Genomic DNA, 21894 nt, shown 5'->3' on the forward strand with positions numbered 1-21894 from the left:
AACAATAATAAATAAGGAATTGAAGAGAGTGACGAGCTACACAGTTATGGTTCATTTCCAGTAATTCCAGCAAAGAATAGACATGCTTTCAAATTCGGCAGTTTAAGTCAAATCAATTTTTATATAATTTAAGTTCATGTAATCCAGATATAAAATCTTTCAAAGAGTTTCACAACAATGACATATAGACACTCACACCCAATGGGTACCCGCACTCACTGGGGGTGTACAGACTCCGGAGGGACTCGTACAATCCAAGCGCTATAATCCGCACGGACAACTCACGTGCCGCACGGACAACTCACGTGTTGCACGGACAACTCATATGCTATAGTATCAATATCTGGATCCGCACGGACAACTCACGTGCTACAATATAATAATATCTGGATTCGCACGGACAACTCACGTCCCCGATATTGAAGTGTCGGAGGTTAGCTCTTCGGTTGTAATACTTTTCTATCCGTTGTTTCTGGGTGTCCAACCGAACTAGGGCGGCCCGACGCCTTTTATTCAATAGTTTCAGGCTCGTGCTCATGGTCTCACCATCTGATTCTTCTATCGCATATCGGAACTTGAGACTCGGTTCTCCCATTTCGACCGGTATTAGTGCTTCGGCACCGTAGACCAACGAAAACGGACTGGCCCTGGTACTAGATTTCGAGTTTGTACAGTATTCCCACAAGACTTCGGGTAGAATTTACTTCCATTTCCCTTTGGCATCAGTCAACCTTTTCTTTAGGTTTTGAAGTATTGTCTTGTTTGTTGATTATGCCTGCCCATTCCCGCTAGGGTGATAGAGTGTTGACAAGATTTTTTTTGATCTTATGGTCTTCGAAAAATTTGTTTACCTTTCTGCCGACGAATTGCTTCCCGTTATTACACACTATCCCGGCTGGTATCCAGGAACCGGCATATTATGTGGTCCCAAATGAAGTCAACGACATCTTTTTCCCGGACCTTCTCGAACGCTTGAGCTTCGACCTACTTTGAAAAATAAATAAATAAATAAATAAAAGTATGAATTGAGCCTTACCGGGTGTCCACGGCAGGGGACAGACAATTTTCATTCCCCACTTCATGAACGGCCAAGGTGACAAGACCGAATATAGTAGCTCTCCGGGTTGATGGATTATCAATGCATGCCTCTGACAGCCATCACATTTTCGTACAAAGTCCTTTGCATCTTTCTCCATATTGATCCAGTAATAGCCGACCCCGATGATCTTACGAACCAAAGATTCTTCCCCCGAATGATTTCCGCAGGTGCTTTCGCGAACTTTTCTCAAAATATATTCGGTATCTCCCGGACCCAAACATATGGCGAGCGAGCCATCGAACGCTCTTCTGAACATAGTACCTTCGGACAGGCTGAACCTGGTCGCCTTCGTGCGTAGAGCTCTCGATTTTTTAGGATCCGAGGGCAACTTCCCAGTCTTCAAGTAGTCTATATACTTGTTTTCCAATTCCAAGTTAAACTTGTTGAGTTTAATTCGGCATGGCCTTCTTCCACTACCAATTTCATGAGCCGTATGACCGTTCTTGATCTGAATTCATCATCATCAACCGATGACCCTAAGTTAGCTAGAGCATTGGCCTCGCTATTTTAATCTCGGGGTACGTGATTTAGTGTCCATTCCTTGAATCGATGCAGCGTTACCTGCAATTTGTCTAAATACCTTCACATTCGTTCCTCTTTTACTTTGAACGTCCCATTGACTTGATTTACCACAAGGAGGGAATCACACTTAACTTCAACCACCTCGGCCCTTAGGCTTTTAGCCAATTCGAGACCTGCAATCATGGCCTCATACTCGACCTCATTGTTAGTCAATTTCACAGTTCTAATAGATTGCCTAACTACGTTACCCGTAGGTGGCTTCAACACGATGCCGAGTCCGGACCCCTTTGCGTTTGAGGCACCGTCCGTAAAGAGGTTCTAGATTCTCGAAGAAGTCCCCAAGGTTAATAACAATTCCTTTTCGACTTCGGGTATTAAGGCCGGTATAAAGTCGGCCACAAAGTCTGCCAAAATTTGTGATTTGTTGGCAGTTTGGGGCCGATATTCGATATTATACGCGCTAATTTCTACGGCCCATTTAGCCAGCCGGCCTGAGAACTCGGGTTTATGAATTATGTTCCTTAGTGGGTAAGAAGTTACTACGCATATGGGGTAGCATTGAAAGTACGACTTTAACTTTCTAGAGGCGCTTAGCAAAGCGAGCGCTAATTTTTTCAGGTAGGGATACCTTGTTTCGGCCTCGCCTAGAGTTCTACTAACATAATAGATAGGAAATTTCGTACCTTCCTATTCCTGGACTAGGACTCCACTTACCGCTACCTCGGATACCTCCAAGCATAGGTACAACTGTTCATCCGCCTTCGGAGTATGGAGCAAGGGTGGACTCGAAAGGTACCGTTTGAGTTCTTCCAAAGCTTGTTGGCACTCCGGGGTCCAATAAAAGTTATTCTTCTTCTTCAATAATGAGAAGATCCGATGGCTCTTATCAGAAGACATCGATATGAACCGGCCCAAGGTGGCTTAGACTCTGAACGACCTTGACATTGTCCACCACAGTGATGTCTTCTATAGCTTTGATTTTATCGAGATTGATCTCGATCCCTCGGTTGGACACCATGAATCCAAGGAACTTCCCGGATCCGACCCCGAATGCGCATTTATCCGGGTTCAGCTTCATATTGTATTTCTTCAGTATATCAGAGGTTTCCTGCAAATGTTTCAAATGGTCCTCTGCTCGCAGGGACTTAACTAACATGTCATCAATATAAACTTCCATTAATTTTCCTATTTGTTCTTCGAACATCCGGTGTACTAGGCGTTGATAAGTGGCACCGACATTCTTTAGTTTAAATGGCATTACGTTATAACAATAGGTGCAGAATTTAATGATAAAAAAAGTTTTTTCTTGATCACCGTGGTCCATTCGGATTTGGTTATACCGTGAATAGGCGTCGAGAAAGCTGAGTATCTTGTGCCCGGTCGTCGCATCGATCATGCGATCGATGTTAAGCATGGAAAAAGAGTCCTTAGGGCATGCCTTGTTCAAGTCTTTGTAATCTACGTACATTCTTAACTTATTCCCCTTTTTAGGCACTACCACTACGTTAGCTAACCAATCCGGGTATTTAACTTCCCGAATGGAACCTATTTTAAGGATTCGGATACCCCGTCTTTGATGAATGCATGTTTGACTTTGGAATGGGGCCTCCTCTTCTGTTTAACCAGGTGGAACTTTGGATCCAAGCTCAGCTTATGAGTGATTATTTATGGCGGGATCCTTGTCATATCAAGATGGGACCAAGCGAAACAATTTATTTTAGCTATAAGGAATTCAATGAGTTTTTTCCTGAGCGCGGAAGTTAAACCCATGCCTAGGTATACCTTCTGAACTGCAATTGTTCGATCAATATGACTTGCTCCAGCTCCTTGACCATTAAATTTTGTGGCGTCGGAAGAATCAGGGGAGATGAACGACCTAGGGATTCCGTAATCATCATCCTCGCCTGCTTCTTGCTTCTCCGGTTCGGTCGGGCTGATATTGGTAATTACTATTTAGTTTCTTCCTTCCTAACCGCCTCCATGTTCTTTGATGTCGAGTGTGCGGACATCGAGATCACCTCATTGACCGCGAATATTTCTTTCGCGGTCGGCTACTCTCTGTAAACTGTCTTGATCCTTCACGGTGTGGGGAACTTCAGTGCCTGGTGTAGTGTTGAGGGCACTTCCCTCAGGCTATGAATCCATGGCCTTTTGAATAGAGCATTATATCTCACAACCCCTTCGATCACATAGAACGTCATTTCCTGAATGGTCACGGTGGTGTTCGCCGGCAGGGTTATCTCCCCTTTAGTAGTTTCGCATGCCATGTTGAATCAGTTTAAAACCCAGACTGCATGCACTATTTGGTCTTATAGACCCAACTGCTCTACGACCCTCGATCTGATGATATTGGTCGAGATACCTGGATCAATTAACACACGCTTAACTCGAGATTTATTTACGAGTACAGATATTACCAGTGCATCATTATGCGGTTACACACACTTGTATATTAGTTGCATAAAAGTGATTCAGACATTGTTATACAATGTATATGCATTATATTTTGAGTTTGGTAGGGTATTATTTGTATATATTGAGTGTATCTAGAGTATATTTGGAGTGTATCCCGAGTGTATTTGAATGAGGTGACTGGTGAGTTTCGCAGTATATCCAGAGTGTTTACTTGATAATTGATGTATAGTCAGTGTATTTTATATAGACAATGAATTTATAAAGAATATAGATTGTGTATAACCAATTATACTTTATGTTAAGGCAGCTTTTTAATGTATAACAGTGTGCATGAAATGCACATCTTTCTTACTCGCATAATCTTGCTATCTTTTTTCTTTTTTCTTAATGTTAATGGTAGCACCAACTTTTGATAATGTTTTAAAAGGATCTCAGAGTTGGCTATATTCTCCTGATAGTATAAGACAACTTAAGTGATGGAATATTTTTGAAATTTCTTAAAAATTTATAATTTGCATGCATTTGGTCCGTGGCAGATCTATGTACAAATTTTAGGTGCTTTAGCACCCATTGACTTCCCACATAAAATTGGTATAGTTATATAAAAAATATAAGAAAACTGATATAATATATTAGCAAGCACCCAAGAACCAAAAAGACTAATGGGTGTTGTGGTGTTGAGATTGAAGTAAAGGCGTGTTTGAAACTAGAGGCGTGGGTTCAATTCCTACTTGATTTGCGACTATAAGTCATATTTTGATAACCATAGATTTCTGATTAATAGCAACTTTATGTTTAAGGAAGTGAACACCCACGATCTTAAAATCCTGAACACCCACGACCTTAAAATCCGGAATCCGCCGCTGCATTTGGTTAATAACATAAAAGGTTGTTGGTAATGGTTAAGTTTAAAATTATCATTAGATTTCTTTCTGGTTAATTTTTCTTTATGTTTTGTAATGATTACATAGAGAAGTTAGTGCACTAATTTGCATTACTAACTTAAAAATCTTATACATATGTATTAAATTTGTTGTTCTTTTCTTCAGCTATTCCTACATTTTCCTTCTTGTTCTTTCTTTTTTCTCCGTAACTCTTGCTTTCTTATTTAATTGGATATGATTTTCTTTTTTCTTGGTCATAAGAGGGGTTCTTCTTGCTACTTATATTCCTAAATAAATTTCTAAATTTCAGTGGTTGATGTAAACTCAACTGAAAATTCTAATGGCCAATGAAGAACAGGTAAATGTGAGCAAATAAAAGTTGTTTTCCTTCAGTTTTACATCGGGTCATCCAAATCCATGTGAGGTGCACGTGGCTTGTTAAAGTTAACAGCAAGTTTTGAAAAATCTGAGGGCTCAAGGAGTTTTTACATAGAGTAAGGCTACATGAGAATAGGTACATATACTGTAGCACTAAGTACAGTAACCCAAGCTCCTCAAATTGTTATTAATAGTAGGAATTTGGAATTTTTTGTGATTATTATGTACTACTATAAAAACTTGGCCACATAATTTGTAGGTTGTCCTGTCCCATCTACCGGCTGAAACCATAACATGATAAAATCAAGAAGTTCCTTTCCCACGTTTAAAACATACGTTAAACTATTTTTGGTTTACACTTTCTTGTTTTTGTAAATATGGACTATTTTTTTATATTTGTTATTCTTATAGAGGATATTATATAGTATATTGATATTTTCTATATCTGTTTGATTTAATTGAAGACCTTGACGGGACAAAAAACTTTTCCACCTCAAGATCCACTGTATGGTACTTATTTTGATTTTTTTGTGATTATTATGTAGTACTATATAGAAACTTGGCCACATAATTTGTAGGTTGTCCCCATCTACCAGCTCAAACCATAACATGATAAAATCAAGAAGCACCTTTCCCACGTTTAAAATATACCTTAAACTATTGTGGCCAGCCGGCAGGAAAAACTGTTAGGGATCATTTGGTAAGACAGTACGAGGTATTAGAATCACCACCCGCTATGTCCAGAAACATCTGGATCTGCATACAAAGTGCGGGGTGTAGTATGAATACAACCAACTCAGCAATTAACAATAATAAATAAGGAATTGAAGAGAGTGACGAGCTACACAGTTATGGTTCATTTCCAGTAATTCCAGCAAAGAATAGACATGCTTTCAAATTCGGCAGTTTAAGTCAAATCAATTTTTATATAATTTAAGTTCATGTAATCCAGATATAAAATCTTTCAAAGAGTTTCACAACAATGACATATAGACACTCACACCCAATGGGTACCCGCACTCACTGGGGGTGTACAGACTCCGGAGGGACTCGTACAATCCAAGCGCTATAATCCGCACGGACAACTCACGTGCCGCACGGACAACTCACGTGTTGCACGGACAACTCATATGCTATAGTATCAATATCTGGATCCGCACGGACAACTCACGTGCTACAATATAATAATATCTGGATTCGCACGGACAACTCACGTCCCCGATATTGAAGTGTCGGAGGTTAGCTCTTCGGTTGTAATACTTTTCTATCCGTTGTTTCTGGGTGTCCAACCGAACTAGGGCGGCCCGACGCCTTTTATTCAATAGTTTCAGGCTCGTGCTCATGGTCTCACCATCTGATTCTTCTATCGCATATCGGAACTTGAGACTCGGTTCTCCCATTTCGACCGGTATTAGTGCTTCGGCACCGTAGACCAACGAAAACGGACTGGCCCTGGTACTAGATTTCGAGTTTGTACAGTATTCCCACAAGACTTCGGGTAGAATTTACTTCCATTTCCCTTTGGCATCAGTCAACCTTTTCTTTAGGTTTTGAAGTATTGTCTTGTTTGTTGATTATGCCTGCCCATTCCCGCTAGGGTGATAGAGTGTTGACAAGATTTTTTTTGATCTTATGGTCTTCGAAAAATTTGTTTACCTTTCTGCCGACGAATTGCTTCCCGTTATTACACACTATCCCGGCTGGTATCCAGGAACCGGCATATTATGTGGTCCCAAATGAAGTCAACGACATCTTTTTCCCGGACCTTCTCGAACGCTTGAGCTTCGACCTACTTTGAAAAATAAATAAATAAATAAATAAAAGTATGAATTGAGCCTTACCGGGTGTCCACGGCAGGGGACAGACAATTTTCATTCCCCACTTCATGAACGGCCAAGGTGACAAGACCGAATATAGTAGCTCTCCGGGTTGATGGATTATCAATGCATGCCTCTGACAGCCATCACATTTTCGTACAAAGTCCTTTGCATCTTTCTCCATATTGATCCAGTAATAGCCGACCCCGATGATCTTACGAACCAAAGATTCTTCCCCCGAATGATTTCCGCAGGTGCTTTCGCGAACTTTTCTCAAAATATATTCGGTATCTCCCGGACCCAAACATATGGCGAGCGAGCCATCGAACGTTCTTCTGAACATAGTACCTTCGGACAGGCTGAACCCGGTCGCCTTCGTGCGTAGAGCTCTCGATTCTTTAGGATCCGAGGGCAACTTCCCAGTCTTCAAGTAGTCTATATACTTGTTTTCCAATCCCAAGTTAAACTTGTTGAATTTAATTCGGCATGGCCTTCTTCCACTACCAATTTCATGAGCCGTACGACCGTTCTTGATGTGAATTCATCGTCATAAACCGATGACCCTAAGTTAGCTAGAGCATTGGCCTTGCTATTTTAATCTCGGGGTACGTGATGTAGTGTCTATTCCTTGAATCGATGCAGCGTTACCTGCAATTTGTCTAAATACCTTCGCATTCGTTCCTCTTTTACTTCGAACGTCCCATTGACTTGATTTACCACAAGGAGGGAATCACACTTAACTTCAACCACCTCGGCCCCCAGGCTTTTAGCCAATTCGAGACCTGCAATCATGGCCTCATACTCGACCTCATTGTTAGTCAATTTCACAGTTCTAATAGATTGCCTAACTACGTTACCCGTAGGTGGCTTCAACACGATGCCGAGTCCGGACCCCTTTGCGTTTGAGGCAACGTCCGTAAAGAGGGTCTAGATTCCCGAGGAAGTCCTCGAGGTTAATAACAATTCCTTTTCGACTTCAGGTATTAAGGCCAGTGTAAAGTCGGCCACAAAGTCTGCCAAAATTTGTGATTTGTTGGCAGTTTGGCGCTGATATTCGATATTATACGCGCTAATTTCTACGGCCCATTTAGCCAGCCGGCCTGAGAGCTCAGGTTTATAAATTATGTTCCTTAGTGGGTAAGAAATTACTACGCATATGGGGTAGCATTGAAAGTACGACTTTAACTTTCTAGAGGCGCTTAGCAAAGAGAGCGGTAATTTTTCCAGGTAGGGATACCTTGTTTCAGCCTCGCCTAGAGTTCTACTAACATAATAGATAAGAAATTGCGTACCTTCCTATTCCCGGACTAGGACTCCACTTACCGCTATCTCGGATACCTCCAAGTATAGGTACAACTGTATATCCGCCTTCGGAGTATGGAGCAAGGGTGGACTCGAAAGGTACCGTTTGAGTTCTTCCAAAGCTTGTTGGCACTCCGGGGTCCAATAAAAGTTATTCTTCTTCTTCAATAATGAGAAGAACCGATGGCTCTTATCATAAGACATCGATATGAACCTGCCCAAGGCGGCTATGCGCCTGGTTAGACTCTGAACGACCTTGACACTGTCCACCACAGTGATGTCTTCAATAGTTTTGATTTTATCGAAATTGATCTCGATCCCTCGGTTGGACACCATGAATCCAAGGAACTTCTCGGATCCGACCCCGAATGCGCATTTATCCGGGTTCAGCTTCATATTGTATTTCTTCAGTATATCAGAGGTTTCCTGCAAATGTTTCAAATGGTCCTCTGCTCGCAGGGACTTAACTAACATGTCATCAATATAAACTTCCATTGATTTTCCTATTTGTTCTTCGAACATTCGGTTTACTAGGCGTTGATAAGTGGCACCGACGTTCTTTAGTTTGAATGGCATTACGTTATAACAATATGTGCCGAATTTAGTGAAAAAAAAAGTTTTTTCTTGATCGCCTTGGTCCATCCGGATTTAGTTATACCCTGAATAGGCGTCGAGAAAGCTGAGTATCTCGTGCCCGGCCGTCGCATCGATCATGTGATCGATGTTAAGCAAGGAAAAAGAGTCCTTAGGGCATGCCTTGTTCAAGTCTTTGTAATCTACGCACATTCTTAACTTATTCCCTTTTTTAGGCACTACCACTACGTTAGCTAACCAATCCGGGTATTTAACTTCCCGAATGGAACCTATTTTAAGGATTCAGATACCCCGTCTTTGATGAATGCATGTTTGACTTCGGAATGGGGCCTCCTCTTCTATTTAACCGGGTGGAACTTTGGATCCAAGCTCAGCTTATGAGTGATTATTTACGGCGGGATCCTTGTCATATCAAGATGGGACCAAGCGAAACAATCTATGTTAGCTATAAGGAATTCAATGAGTTTTTTCTTGAGCGCGGGAGTTAACCCCATGCCTAGGTATACCTTCCGAACGTGCAAGTGTTCGATCAATATGACTTGCTCCAGCTCCTTGACCATTAAATTTTGTGGCGTCGGAATCATCAGGGGCGATGAACGACCTAGGGATTCCGTAATCATCATCCTCTCCTGCTTCTTGCTTCTCCGGTTCGGTCGGGCTGATATTGGTAATTACTATTTAGTTTCTTCCTTCCTAACCGCCTCCATGTTCTTTGATGTCGAGTGTGCGGACATCGAGATCACCTCATCGACCGCGAACATTTCTTTCGCGGTCGGCTACTCTCTGTAAACCGTCTTGATCCCTCCCGGTGTGGGGAACTTCAGTGCCTGGTGTAGTGTTGAGGGCACTTCCCTCAGGCTATGAATCCATGGCCTTTTGAATAGAGCATTATATCTCACATCCCCTTCTATCACATAGAACTTCGTTTCCTGAATGGTCCCGTTGGTGTTCGCCGGCAGGTCTATCTCCCCTTTAGTAGTTTCGCATGCTATGTTGAATCCGTTTAAAACCCAGACTGCAGGCACTATTTGGTCTTATAGACCCAACTGCTCTACGACCCTCGATCTGATGATATCGGTCGAGATACCTTGATCAATTAACACACGCTTAACTCGAGATTTATTTACGAGTACAGATATTACCAGTGCATCATTATGCGGTTACACACACTTGTATATTAGTTGCATAAAAGTGATTCAGACATTGTTATACAATGTATATGCATTATATTTTGAGTTTGGTAGGGTATTATTTGTATATATTGAGTGTATCTAGAGTATATTTGGAGTGTATCCCGAGTGTGTTTGAATGAGGTGACTGGTGAGTTTCGCAGTATATCCAGAGTGTTTACTCGATAATTGATGTATAGTCAGTGTATTTTATATAGACAATGAATTTATAAAGAATATAGATTGTGTATAACCAATTATACTTTATGTTAAGGCAGCTTTTTAATGTATAACAGTGTGCATGAAATGCATATCTTTCTTACTCACATAATCTTGCTATCTTTTTTCTTTTTTCTTAATGTTAATGGTAACACCAACTTTTGATAATGTTTTAAAAGGATCTCAGAGTTGGCTATATTCTCCTGATAGTATAAGACAACTTAAGTGATGGAATATTTTTGAAATTTCTTAAAAATTTATAATTTGCATGCATTTGGTCCGTGGCAGATCTATGTACAAACTTTAGGTCCCATTGACCTCCCACATAAACTGGGTATAGTTATATAAAAAATATAAGAAAACGGATATAATATGTTAGCAAGCACCGAAGAACCAAAAAGACTAATGGGTGTTGTGGTGTTGAGGTTGAAGTAAAGGCGTGTTTGAAACTAGAGGCGTGGGTTCAATTCCTACTTGATTTGCGACTATAAGTCATATTTTGATAACCATAGATTTCTGATTAATAGCAACTTTATGTTTAAAGAAGTGAACACCCACGACCTTAAAATCCTGAACACCCACGACCTTAAAATCCTGAATCCGCCGCTGCATTTGGTTAATAACATAAAAGGTTGTTGGTAATGGTTAAGTTTGAAATTATCATTAGATTTCTTTCTGGTTAATTTTTCTTTATGTTTTGTAATGATTACATAGAGAAGTTAGTGCACTAATTTGCATTACTAACTTAAAAATCTTATACATATGTATTAAATTTGTTGTTCTTTTCTTCAGCTATTCCTACATTTTCCTTCTTGTTCTTTCTTTTTTCTCCGTAACTCTTGCTTTCTTATTTAATTGGATATGATTTTCTTTTTTCTTGGTCATAAGAGGGGTTCTTCTTGCTACTTATATTCCTAAATAAATTTCTAAATTCTTCTTTCTTGTTTTTGTAAATATGGACTATATTTTTATATTTGTTATTCTTATAGAGGATATTATATAGTATATTGATATTTTCTATATCTGTTTGATTTAATTGGAGACCTTGACAGGACAAAAAACTTTTCCACCTCAAGATCCACTGTATGGTACTTATTTGGATTTTTTGTGATTATTATGTGGTACTATATAGAAACTTGGCCACATAATTTGTAGGTTGTCCCCATCTACCAGCTCAAACCATAACATGATAAAATCAAGAAGCCCTTTTCCCACGTTTAAAATATACCTTAAACTATTGTGGCCAGCCGGCAGGAAAAACTGTTACGGATCATTTGGTAGGACAGTACGAGGTATTAGAAAAAATAATATAAGTATTAGAAGTATACAAATTGAATCGAAAAATCGAACCAAACCGAAAAGTCAAACCAAATCGATTAAAAAACCCGTCTAAGTTTGGTTTGATATTGAGTAAAAAAAATCGAACCAAACCGACATATAAATATATAATTTTTAGACTTTATATAGACTTTTATTTAAAAGATGTCTAGAAATATTTGAGATTCTCTCATGGGATAAAATATTTAATAGAATTATAAAGTGCATTCATTTTTATTTACTTTAAATAATAGATTATATCACTTTCTTATTATGTTTATTGAAATGCGTCAATCATCTCTTTGTTCTTTAATATTCATATGTAAATATTTATTACATGTTTTTTGAATTTGAAGTGGTATTTCGATAATCTAAAATTACACAGAACATATCACTATTTAGGTATCATATTGATTTTATGTTTAATTATTAATTAAATTTGGTTAACCCTGAAAGCGTACATCAACCAAAACTTATTGGTAGACGACTAAGAAAATAAACTATTATGTGTTACTAAAAATATTTCTCCCATAAGATCACTTTAATAGATCATATGTTTGTTATTTTATTTTTAATTTTAGTAAATATATATTCACTTATCAAAATTTTGTCTATAACTTTAATAATGCAAGATTGAAATAATATTCATGTAACAAAAAACCCGAAAAATTCGATAAAATCGAACCAATCCTGTCACAACCCAAACTTTCACCCGTCGTGATGGCGCCTATCTCAATACTAGGCAAGCCGACAATCTCAATAAACCACGTATCTTTTAGTTTGAAAACATAATATCTAAATTTAGCGGAAGAAAAACTCACAAATACATATATAAATACTCCCAAAACCCGGTGTCACTGAGTACATGAGCATCTAATATGAATACAAGTCTGGAAAATACGGTCTATAATAGTCTGAGACCAAATACTATAAATAAGAAGATAGGGAAGGAGAGGCAAGGTCTGCGAAACACGGCAACTACCTCGGGATCTACGGAAGGTCAGCTGTGCGGAAGAATCAACACCCGCTATGTCCAGGAATACCTGGATCTGCACACAGAGTGCGGGGTGAAGTATGAGTACAACCAACTCAGCAAATAACAATAATAATTAAGGAATTGAAGATAGTGACGAGCTACACAGTTATGGTTCATTTCCAGTAATTCCAGCAAAGAATAGACATGCTTTCAAATCTGGCAGTTTAAGTCAAATCAATTTTTATATAGTTCAAGTTCATGTAATTCGGATATAAAATCTTTCAAAGAGTTTCACAATAATGACAGATAGAAACTCTCAGCCCTCAGTACTCACACTCAATGGGTACCCGCGCTCACTGGGGTGTACGGACTCCGGAGGGGCTCATACAGCCCAAGCGCTATAATCCGCACGGACAACTCACGTGCTGCACGAATAACTCACGTGTTGCACGGACAACTCACGTGCTATAGTATCAATATCTGGATCCGCACGAACAACTCACGTGCTGCACGGATAACTTACGTGCTATAGTATAATAATATCTGGATTCGCACGGACAAATCACATGCTGCACGGATAAATCACGTGCTATAGTATAATAATATCTGGATCCTCACAGACAACTCTCGTGCTGCACGGACAACTCACGTGCTATAATAATATCTCACAATCAGGCCCTCGGCCCCACTCAGTCACAAATCTATCCAGTCTCTCGGGCTCTCAGAAATTATGAAATCAGCCCAAACAACAATGGTATGATGCATCTATAAGGAACAATAGAGACTCAGATAAAATAAATAAGTAAAATGTGACTGAGTACAAAACAACAATTAAGCAGATAGTTCAACACGTACACGACCTCTGTGGGTCCCTACTATGCCAACATAAAATCTAAACATGATTTATGGTTCAATTTCTCTACAACATGGAGAATGTACAGATAAAACATATTATTCAACTTTACAGTTTCACGGGACAGATCAAGTCATAATTCCCTCGGTGCACGCCCACACGCCCATCACCTAGCATGTGCGTCACCTCCAAAATAATCACATGATACAAGAATTCGGGGTTTCATACCCATGACCAAATTTATAACTATTACTTACCTCAAACCGTAAAATTCTTTACTTTGCTATGCCTTTGCTTCGCAAATCGGCCTCTGAATGCCTCGAATCTAGTCACAATTAACTCGTTTCAGTCAATAAAATTTATTGAAATTAATTCCATAAGAAAATACTATTTTTTCATAAAAATCAGAAATTTAGCTCAAAAATCGCAGTGGGTCCTCGTCTCGGAACCCGACAAAAGTTACAAGATCTGAAAGCACATTCAACCACGAGTATAACCATACAAAATTTACCAAAATCCGACCTCAACTCGACCTTCACACCCTCAAATCTTATTTTTTAAATTCCTAGGTTCAAATCCCCAATTTACACCTCAAAAATATGTAATATAGCCGGATTATTCGATGATAATTCAATATTATAGAGTAGAAATGACCACAAGTGACTTACCTCAAGATTCCCCGTAATTTCTTGCTTAAAAATCGCCAAAACCCGAGCTTAAAATGTCAAAAATGACAAAAATGTCAGAACCCCTCTGTTTTGTACACTGCCCAGGATTTTCGTACCCGCGGCAAAACTCTCGCGCATGCGATGTCCGCGCCCGTGATGATTTCTTCGTGCCTGCGATCTTCGTACCCGCGATGCCTGGCCAGCCCATGCATTTCCGCTTCTACGACTAATGCCTCGCATCCGCGAGCTCGCACTTGCGGCCTTTTTTCTCGAAGGTGCGATCATACCAGATGCCCAGCTGCTTCAGCTCCTCCTCCAAATCCAAATTCGATCCGTTAAGCATCCGAACTCATCCGAGGTCCCCCGGGACCTCAACCAAATATACCAACAAGTCCTAAAATATTATACGAACTTAGTCGAGTCTTCAAATCACATCCAACAGCACTAAAAACACGAATCACACATAGATTCAAGTCTAATGAACTTTGAAATTTTTAATTTCTACAAACGACTCCGAAACCTATCAAATCACGTCCGATTGACCTCAAATTTTGCATACAAGTCATAATTGACATAATGTAGGTATTTTAATTTTCAGATCGGATTCCGACCCGATATCAGAACGTCAACCTCCCGATCAAACTTTTCGAAAATTCAATTTTCGCCATTTCAAGCCTAATTCCTCTACTGACCTCTAAATAATTTTCCGGATACGCTTCTAAGTCCAAAATCACCATACGGAGCTATCAAAATCATCAAAATTCAAATCTGAGGTCGTTTACACATAAGTCCACATCCGGTCAACTTTTCTAACTTAAATTTTTAGTTATGAGACTAAGTGTCTCGTTTCACTCCGAATTTCTTCCGCACCCGAACCAACTAACCCGATAAGTCATAAATCAACTGTAAGGCATAAATTAAGCAGTAAATAGAGAAATGGGGTTATAATACTCAAAACGACCGAGTGGGTCGTTACAAATCCAAACCGATATAATTGATCTGGTTTGGTTTTGATAAAATTCGAACCAATCCGGTCCATGTACGCCCCTAGTAAGTATTAGCTTTGTGTATTATTTATTCTTTGTTTGGTATATTTGTTTGAATAACTAATATTTATATTAGTTATATATCCTATTTGGTATTATCCTATGTATAATTAATACATAGCAAACCATGGTATTAGTAATGTAAGGGTTTTTAATATTTGCATAAACATGGTTAAAGGCATAATTGCCCCTCAAATCCCTTAAAACCTACTATTCCAAATACTTTTTGCTATATTTTGTATATTTTTATATTGTGATATTTTAATTAATTTTTTTCCTTTAGCATTCTACTATAATAAAAATAATATCATATTTAATACTAAATTTAATTTTGAATTAGTACAAAGTATAAACTGAAGTTTTCTTTATTTGTTAAAAATCTACCTATTTTTATAACAATTGGTATTTTGCATTATATGTCATAACAATTAAATATTTCAATTGGTTTTCTCTGTTAGTTTTGCTCCGCTGTAAAAAAAAAAGTTGGCTTCAGAGAGAGTAAAGAATTTAAAGGGTAATAAAATTGTTATAATAAAAGTAACGTACAAAGTTAAAGAATATGATAATAAAACTGTTACAGTAAAAATGTGAAAGGTAATTATGTAAAGAACTAATTTTTAAAAAAAATTATGCATCAGACATGTTTCATGAATTCATAGAAGATGAATTAGATGTGAGGCTAATAGGAGTTGAAGCAGGTGGGGTTGGTCTTGATTCAGGAAAATACTTGGCAACTATGTTACAAGACGAGGAAGGACATATTATTGGACCACACTCCATTGGTGTGGGGTAAGTTTAAGTTTTCACTTTTTAGCGTATGGATTTTAATGCAGCATATATTTTTGAGCAGAACTTTCTTCAAAGTCTTTTAATAAAGTCGAGCTCAAGTGTCTAGAATATATAGTCATTTTCACCTTAAGTAAAGAGTAGTACCGGCAGTACCGAGGGTCTATCGGAAACAATCTTTTTATTTTTATAAGATAGTAATAAGGTTTGTGTACACACTACCCTTTTTAGACCATATTTAAAAAATTACACTGAATTTGTTGTTGTTGTTAAAGAGTAGAGCATGTATATTATCCGGAATCAATTGGCTCACACTAATTCAGATTCACGCTACGTAGCATCCATTAAAGGGAAAGTGCTCCCTATAAGAGATTTTTTCATTCCGGGGGCTCGAACTCAACACCTCTATTTAAGAGTGGAGGAACCCCGGCCATCTCATTACATCTTGTGATGGAAGGAGCAGAGGCGAGCAACAATGTCGGCTACTGATTCGGTTGAACCCAGCAGCTTTGGTTCAAATCATAAATTTGTCTTAAAGTTTTTATTAAATATATACAAATTATTAATTTAAAATGCAGTAACTTAAATGCCGATTAGGATCCTAAACCTACAAGCTTGAAATCTTGTTTGCACCTCTGGTAAGGAGCATATATTTGTAGAGGTGGAACCAGAATTTGAAGTTTAGGGTTCTGAAATTATTACTGAACTCATAGCTTGTCTTAGTACTACGTTTGCAATTAAATATTTAAACATATTTAATGAATATCATAGTATACAAATACAAGATCTAAGCAAAAACTATTGGGTTCGCATTAATCTGTACTCCATACTTTAGCTCTGCCTCGGTGTATTTGGGCTTGCTATAACATGAGTTTAACTGTTTAAATTTTATGCACTTACGGTCTAAACTAACTTACGTAAAATGAAGTCTCTATTGATTATAAAAAAGGTTACCAATCAAGTCATTATAAGGTAATTATATTTAAATCTCGTGGTAACTTTGGCAACCAAATAAAAATGGCAACTTCCTGTTACAACAGGTTATACTACATATTAACATTATCAATGTATTAAACTTAAATCTTATACTTACTGTAAATGGGTATTCCAATTTCAAAGTAATATTCCTAATTCTTATACTTACTGTAAATAGGTATTCAAATTTCAAAGTAATATTCCTAATTTTGTGAAATATTTTGTAAGGCGTGCAGAGTTTTCTATTGTCACAGATGAACAAGCCTTAGAGCGAAATATAAAGGGTAGCTCGATGCACAAAACATTATACATTTACGTAAGGTTCGGCGAAGGGCCACACCTCAAGAGGTGTGATATAAACATCTTACCCTAATGTAAGCAATAATGGTTAATTTCACGACTCGATCCCGTGACCTATAAATTATATGGAGATAACTTTATCGCCGCTCCAAAACTCCCCTTCATAATTGAGAGATATATACTACATAAACCAAGCAACTGGAATGGATAAGTAGGACCACAATCCAAAGGAAGATATATTACCTAAAACTTTCTGGTTGCTGCCTCAACCTGCTTGACCAAGCAAAATATATTACCAATAATTTGTCTCTCCCTAACAAATTTCTATTTTTGCTATTAATAAGGGACAGTTGAAGAGCTTCAGATCGTTCTTACCGACTAATTAGGTTATAATTGTAATTGGCTTACAATGAATCAATTTCATTGATTGCCAATACAAATTATTGTAGCTACAATATTAAATCTTCTGCTGCTTTGACAGGTTTACCCTTTTCACATATGATCTCATGCATTCTGTCAGATCCACATTACATGTTCCCTCCAAATCATTTCAAGTGGACCATTTGCTTTGTCATCCACTCTTCTTTGTATTTTTTATAAATATAAAAGTAAATAAAATAACTATTATACTATAACAAACACATAAATGTAGAGAGTATGATAAAACAGAAAAAGCCAAAAAGTAATAGTATACCACAACTAACCAACTTTACACAATAATGTACATAACCAAAAATGTTAAAGTGAGTTAATGAATCTAATGTAGAACAAAAGTTTTATATACTACAGCTTGACATAATAATGTAAATAAACAAAAAATGTTAAATTGAGTAGATGAATCTAATGTAGATGTAGAACAAAAAAGTTAAAAGGAAATTTACTTGACATAGAATAAACATGTCAGGTCCAACAATTTAAAAATATTAAGATTGATAATAAAGTACAAAAACATATAATTTAAGAAGAAAAAAGAGAAGTAAAACAAAAACTCTTTTACAACACATTTTTCTTCTTTTAAATATCTTCATTTTTAAGGTTTAACCTTTTGGATTTATGGTTAGAATTTACAAGGATCTAAACTTTAAAAAAGGTAAAACAAAAGCTCATTTATAGAGAATGTTTTCCTTATTATTTGAAAGTTTAGCCTTTTGAAGGTGATCAAAACTTAAAATAAAAAATAAAAAAGGTAAGACAAAATTACTTTTTTTGATAATGCCTCCCTTTGGTAATATCTCATTTCGTTTGAAATTTAGAGTATGAAAATTCAAAGTAGAGACATAGTTCAACAGCTTACTGAGAAAAAAATTTAATTATTATTAGGCACTCTTTGTTAGTTGGTTTGCATATTCATTTATAAAAGTTCAATAAATCTATTTTGTTTACATGTTAAAACCATCACATTTGCCGCTCATTTTGTTTTGGTGATATTAGAAAAAATAGCAAGTCTCTTCATATGTCCAGTATTTTCATGGTTCTGGAACATCAAACCATGTCTGTAAAAAAGTTTTATTAGTATTTTAAACAAGTTTAAAAGCTTAAAGATTTACTAATATTTGAAATAAGTTTAAAAGCAATATATCTATGTTTTATGCATTTTTTTTGAAAGAAACACATGAAATAAGATTTTTCCTATTAAAATTTTTGAAACACTTTTTCCATAGATTTTTAAGTCAGCGAAAATAATTTTTTTTTAAAAAAGTAAGTTTCCAATATTCGATTAGAGTATGGGATAATTGCATTGATAAACTATTGCAGTCTTTATAATTCAAGCACAATAGAAGTTTTTACATGATAGCATCATTTAAACCCTCTGTTAAAGTATTAGCATGTAACTTCTAAATTTAAAAGGATACTATTTTTATACCACAGTAATTGATGGTTGTTTATATGTTGGGTTGCTACCGTAAAATGTTTGTCTAATTCAAAGCAAACAAGAAGGAGAACTTACGACATATTGGGTAGACTATAGTTGTATGTATCACAGTTTTGGCAAAGTTATGGCAAAAGACACTCTAAAAGAAAATTTTCCAATGACAAAAAAAAATAAAAATAATATATAGTTTACCCATCAACCTTGCAGCGAAATCCCTGTTACGCACCTCTCTTTCACGGGAAACCTTTTACACACTCAACCTTTTAAAAGTGTGTCTAAGACACACTACTTTTGACTAGATAGCACTTGTGTGTTTGCACACAAAAAAAGTACGTAAATCCCGTAAAAAATTCCATTTTTTGTCTTCTCTCCCCGCAGGAGCCCCCCCTCCCCCCTCCAGTCTTCTTCAATTCCTCAGGACGCCCCCCATCTTCTTCCCTAAATAGAATTTTTGAAAGAAAATAAAATTTTAGATCTAAAACTGAGCGGTTTTTGTTGGTTTATTGTCCAAATTTTGTGAAAACCATTTATTTGTGATAGATTTAAAAGCTTTAACAGTAGTATTGAAGGTTTGGTAAAAAAAAATCTAGAATCCACCATTGTTGAGGATCGAAAAAAGCTTGAAAATTTAATTGGGTCTTGTTGATTATTGGGTTGTTAAATTTAATTTGTTGCTCGATTATTTTCGATTAATTATTTAAATAATATAGTTGAATTTTGGTGTTGTTGAAAACTTTCTCACAAACAACTATGGCAGAAGCAACAATGGTGCTTAAGATAGTTTATGCACTCAATTTCGCATTCACCCAGTGAAATGATGTCACGAGCATAAGCTTTCTCGAGTTACTCTGTTACATTGATGATTGCAATGTACGTAATAGCCTCACCCATCTCAGACTTTCCATTTTCTTTAATCAGTTAACAACATATTTATCTTTATTTTGTAAAACATTGTTCAATTTATTTGTCAATAGTAGTACTCTGAACATCAAGTCGAGCATAAAAATAAATATCTAAATCTTACGCGAATAGATTTCTACATCTAGTAACTGAATGTGGCGGCTTACATTCAATATTTTCAAGCACGTGATAATTGAAGGAAATGGAAATATACAATTGTCCAACAACATACCCAGTATATTCTCATACTTAAGATCTGAAGAGAGTAGTGTGTACGCAGAACTTACCCATATCTAGTGAAGGTTGAGAGATTGTTTCCAATAATTTAAAGGGCAGCCTGGTGCACTAAACTCCCGCTATGCGTGGGGTTCGGGGAAGGGCCGTACCACAAGAGTCTATTATACGCAATTTTACCCTACATTTTGGCAAGAAATTATTTCCACGGCTTGAACACATGACTTCCTGGTCACATGATAGTAACTTTACCGGTTAACCTTAGACTCTCTTCTAAATATTTTAAAATGAGATTCTCTGTGAGTTTCACCCGGTCATAGCAGCCGCGTTTTTTATTCAATCCTTGCCCGATTTGACATCTCCAACTTTAAGCAATTCTTAACTTATCTACTTGACGTTGTGGAAAAGTCCTTGCGCTCAAAAGATGCTCCTGCAGTATCCACATCCAAATGCTTTTAGAAAGATACAAGTGTTAATTGCAAGAGCAAAAAAAATGAATATAATATGTAGTTGCAGCATCTTGCAAGATCAAAGACTTGAGGCCATTTATTTCCCGTTACATATTACTAGCTTCTTCATAACATTGTGCACATATACCAAATGGACTTAACGAGACCAAAAGCAAAAAATAAATTGCTTCCTTTAGTGATAGTGCAAATGTATCATCACTCACGTTGACAATAGCCAAGATCACTCGATCACCATTCAACTTTTGTTAACATATCGACATCTAGGGTTATTTGCTCTTTACGTGAAATGTTCTTTGGTTTATCAATTAATATTCTAAAATAATCACCATCCAAGTCTTTGATGACAACTTTGATTGTTTCTTTATCATAAGCATCCACAATATTTTTTTGAATTGTTGGAGAAATCATCATATCATTTTTTAAAACAGTATGTAATATAACGTTTCCTACATTCATGTGTCTATCTCCCATGTCATTCCAAAAGTTCTGCCTTTGATTGTAGAAATCTTTTCCCATCGTGACCACAAAATGGCAACCCAATCTTAAGAGACATCTTGCCACTACAACTAAGGCATATAATTGCATCTAATATTCGCTTTCACTATATCACTTTGCTTGTCAAAAGAAAATTGAACTGAACGAAGTTGATATATCAAATCTTAGCATCTTGTTGAAACATTTATGATGGATACTATTTACCTCACTAACTAATATGTGTATCGAGCATTTTCAAACCGTTAATACCATCTTCAGTAAATGCATTCCTCACGTCTTCACGACTTTCAAGTTCATTCTTGAATAAATAACAGAACAAATAGAAAAAGCTCTTTGATCTCCGGCATATAATACACAATAAATAGACCCAGTAAATTTTACGGTGTGTATATAATTGAAAAATAAATAAAATTTTAAATCAATTTTATTTATTACAAAAAAAGAAATGGGTGCACTGGTAATAAAAAAAGTTATGAATAATTTGTATAGTCTAATAACTTTAGTATTCACATCAATAATAATTTTTGAAATTAAAATAGTGGACCAAGAAGAACAACAAGTAATTTAAATAAAAGAAATTTGGGAGATTTTGGATTACTTAA

At 36.9% G+C, this 21894-nt stretch overlaps 1 long non-coding RNA gene across 1 annotated transcript; it reads right to left on the minus strand.

Annotated features, from left to right (window-relative positions):
* Window positions 1-20195: 20195 nt before the first annotated feature.
* Window positions 20196-21530, minus strand: LOC108945405 (uncharacterized). The gene is made up of 2 exons (XR_001969553.3): window positions 21248-21530; window positions 20196-20757 (listed from the first exon to the last, which is right to left on the minus strand). It is a non-coding gene; the product is annotated as an uncharacterized lncRNA (long non-coding RNA).
* Window positions 21531-21894: the final 364 nt, after the last annotated feature.

Source organism: Nicotiana tomentosiformis, chromosome 8 (genome assembly GCF_000390325.3).
Source record: "Nicotiana tomentosiformis chromosome 8, ASM39032v3, whole genome shotgun sequence".
Classification (NCBI taxonomy): Eukaryota; Viridiplantae; Streptophyta; class Magnoliopsida; order Solanales; family Solanaceae; genus Nicotiana; species Nicotiana tomentosiformis.